Source organism: Cryptomeria japonica, chromosome 10, assembly GCF_030272615.1.
Source record: "Cryptomeria japonica chromosome 10, Sugi_1.0, whole genome shotgun sequence".
Classification (NCBI taxonomy): Eukaryota; Viridiplantae; Streptophyta; class Pinopsida; order Cupressales; family Cupressaceae; genus Cryptomeria; species Cryptomeria japonica.
The window spans coordinates 723,992,209-723,996,474 of NC_081414.1; the positions used below are offsets into that span (position 1 = coordinate 723,992,209).

The 4,266-nt window shown below is 30.1% G+C and overlaps 1 non-coding gene across 1 annotated transcript; it reads right to left on the reverse strand.

The window, feature by feature from the left end:
• Positions 1-1,559: 1,559 nt before the first annotated feature.
• Positions 1,560-1,631, reverse strand: TRNAD-GUC (transfer RNA aspartic acid (anticodon GUC)). The gene has a single exon. It is a non-coding gene; the product is annotated as a tRNA-Asp (tRNA).
• Between the last annotated feature and the right edge of the window lie 2,635 nt (positions 1,632-4,266).

A 4,266-nucleotide genomic window follows, 5' to 3' on the forward strand; every position in this document is an offset into this window, starting at 1 on the left:
AATGGTAACCTTTCGAAGGTCATAATTTAGATTTGCCTATGAACTGTTACTATATATATAGAGAGAGAGACTTGTTGAGCAGGACATGAGGCAATGATGGCGGCTGTGAAGTTAGATACCGATGAGCCTACAGAATGAAAAGGAACAACGAGAGCAGCGATCAAATATACTTGAATCTGCAGGTACCATGACAGAACAATGGATTGTGCTGCTGTATACCCTAAAATTCTTCTATCTCATATATAAATATATATAAATATATATTTTTTAGTTATAGACTTGTGAAAAACATACAGTTTGCCCTAAACAATAGGCCTCTGGTTAGCTATTAAAGGTGCGAGGGGCTACTCTTTACTTTGTATATATACTTGTCTTATTATTTTTTTGAAGAAATCTCTTTCTCTGTGCTAAACTGAGGGTTTAGTCTCCCATGTATTTCAGGCTTGTGTGTTACTGTCTAACCTTTTGGCACCTAAAAAGACTGACACAGTCGTATTATAGATATATTAAAATATTGATTTTTCTTTCCTTTTCTCAAGGTAATGGGCCATTAAATAAAAGACCATCTCGTCTTACTTTTAGGTGTTGGAATTTTTTATTTTTTAGAGCCTTCCATTGCCACCTACCTCTCAGGAGCAGCAGCCTAGAACATTTTTTGGGGATCTTGATCCCTCTCACTTACCCTTGACCTGTAAAAATAAGAAGAATATTCTTCCATCAATAAGTATAAGAGAATGTGTTGAGAATGCAATAAGTATAAGAGAATGTGTTTCGAACGGCAGTTCTCAGAAGAAGGAATTTTATAGCAGCACAATGTGATTGAAATGTGCAGTGAATAGCAGACAGCTCCAGACAATGTGATTGAAATGTTAATGGACAACCATTATTTGTATATCCATTATTCCATAAAATACAGGAACCGTGATCATAAAGAAGTTTCATTTCTAATAGATTTTATTTTTTCTCTTTTTATCCTTAATTAGAATATAGCTACTGAAGCATCCAATTCTTTGCTCTTGAGCATCAAGTGGTAGAGACTTGCAATATAACAATCTTATACCTGCAATACAAAACAATCATATAAGATAATAGAAAATGATACGATTATTATAGTTTTTCAATTGTAAAGAAATAATTAAATATTTCTATAGGTATTTTTTCAAAATATTTAAAAAATAATTATATTCACTTTGAGGAAAAGATGGAAGAAGAATAGACCTCACTTCAATCAATCACCTCCACTACTCATATTACTACTAGTTTTATTATATTACTAGTTTTATTTACTTTTTTGGTGTGGATGAATGACATCATTCTTGTCAATAACTATAACAATGACAACCACACTAAAAATAGTATTCCTCAAATCATTCTTTAAACTAACATGATAAACCAACTAATAGTAAATTTAAAACAAAATATTAAGACATCTATACTCGTAATAAAAATCTATTTAATATGAATAACGTATTTGCTAGCATAAAGTCATCTTTATTAGTAGATTTAATATTTTATTAGCATAAAACTAAGGCTGTAGATGGCAAGCAGAAAAAGCTTTACGCCGTAGCCGGGGATCGAACCCGGGTCACCCGCGTGACAGGCGGGAATACTCACCACTATACTACAACGACACACATACAATTAAGTGAATTCATAGTTTAATTTGTTTTAATAAATAGACACTTTTGGTTTCTGTTAACAAGCAGTTTGAATGTGTGTATAAATTGACTTTAAATGTCCACTTGTTTTATGGTGAACAGAAAATACAATTTTAGTCAGAACGGGTGATGTATTTTTTTAGTCTTTCCTCACCATTCCTTTCCATGCACCATTTTCTTTCACCAACATCATCAATTTTAACTGGTATTATTTAGCAACATGATCTTAACTGGTATTATTTAGCAACATGATCTTAAATGGTATTATATAAGACCATGATTAATTGTTCCAAACCTTGTCTTAATACTTGCTAATCAAGCTAGACGTTGACATTCAACCTTGTAAAATTATACTAAACGTTAGAGATTTATTATGAATGTTAGATACTCAGAAGAATTTTGATAGATGGATATATACTGCAGATCTCATCATTTTTTATGACGAGAAAGATTTTTCTGCCAAGAGTTCAAAAATTATTGAACTTCCACATATAATAAAAAAGTTGACAGCCAATAAAAACGGGATGACATCAATATCATTCTATGAATTTGTGACAGCAGCTTTCAAACTTTCAGAACATTGTTGGTGCTAGATGGTGACTCCATGTTGTTAGCAGAAGCACATGCAACCACAACATTAGTCATCTGTACCATGTTTTTTTCATTTAATATAGTTCATGAGGAGAAATTAAAAATTAGCTTATGTCTTATTTATTTTTTCTGGTTATCTATCATCTTTGGTCTGACATGAGTATGTTTCTCTTCCTTCAATTCAAAAGATGTCATAGAGTCAATGGGTCCCTGGTCTACTGATGAAGTTGAATGATTCCAAATGAGGTTAGGATCTCACGGTGGTGTAGTGTATGTCTCTGAGAGTAAACTTTAAGTTATAATATTTCCTTTTGCTATAGTTATATTAACAATTAAGTATAATTGATTTTATTTTTATTAAAAAAATGTTAAATTCAATATTTTTTAGGTTGAATGTGGTAATGAATTACATCAAAGATTATTGTGGATAAAACTTTAAATCTTAAAAGATTAATTTATTTGATATTTAAATATAAAATATTGATGGTGAAACATATCACATATCAATATAACATATGTTTATATAATACTAATCAAGATATAAATAACTTATTATTTTATTTACCATATTCATTTATCTATTATCATATTTATATTTTGTATTTAATAAATTTAATTTACATATTTTTTATGAGAATTATTAAAAAAAATGAAGATAAAAAAATCACCATAACCATTTTTTTTTCATCTAAGATATAACATGGATCCATTATAATGCACTGGAACTATAAGGTGGTTGCATTAGAGTTTGATAGTGACAAACCCTAGACCAGTCACTGACAAACCATAAAGAAAACATGTGATAGCATGCTTGAACTATGCCTATCATAAAAAAAGGTAAAAAAAAGAGAGGTTGATATCATGTTAGCAATATTTTTTCTCTTAAACAACCAAACACTAGCAATGAATGATATAAATGAATTTTCAAACCAATCAACATGAAAGGTGGTAAAAGTGATTATTGATTTAGATAGTGTAGAAGGAAGGTAGGTATGTAAGAGGAAAACAACAAAGATTTTAAGGATAGATTAAGAATATAGGATGTTGATGGTTATCCATGTATCATATAATCAAAGACAATAGATGTAAATTTTATAATAAATAATAAAATCTCAAGTCTTTTAGGATACTTACTTTCTACAAATATAATCATTGATATTGATTTTCTTGTTGATTGCAGTGTGTCGTAATGAGACAAGGACATAAAAAAATTGGTAAGCAATATTAGATCATTCATCCACTCCCAATTAAAATCCTTTGATAAATTGTATTAACTTTTATAAGAAAAGATCTATTTATTATGATATACAACCAAATGCTCCATTTTCTTGCCTTCCTCAATGCATATAAATATATTACAGATCAGAATATTTCTTTCATGCTTACACCTATTTTGTAAACATAATAAACATCTAAATACTTTTTTTTCTAGTTTTCCTCAATGCATATGAACATACTACATTAAAAAAAAATTCTTTTCATGTTAACAGCATATGAAAGATTTCACTACAACCTTTTTTTTTCTTGATAACAATATAACAAAGCTTATTAATGTCACTTCTTTTCCTTTTAAAAGAAATAGAATACAGTAGTAACTTCTAGAAAACTTTAAGCGTAATAATAGATTACACATTTAAATCCATGATATTCTTCCCTTCCCCATGCATCTACTACACACCCATTTATTGTTTTCAACATAGAGCTATCACAATGCACCACTATTTTCAACAACCACCATAGATAATGGACTTTTTTTTGTATAGAGTCATAAATATGTGTATCATTAGTCTTCAAAACCTACACAAAACAACCAAAACTTTTCCAATAGAGCTATGGGAGCTCACCTCCCAACCTAAGCTAGGAAACTAGCCACCCCCAAGCTAGGAGGCCCCCTCTAAGATTCCAGTATACACACAAACAACCACATGATGAATACAAAATGATACAAAAAAAAACCACAATTCCTCCCAAGGATAGAACACTATGGATCTCACAAAGAGTCCAAGAATGGAGTGAG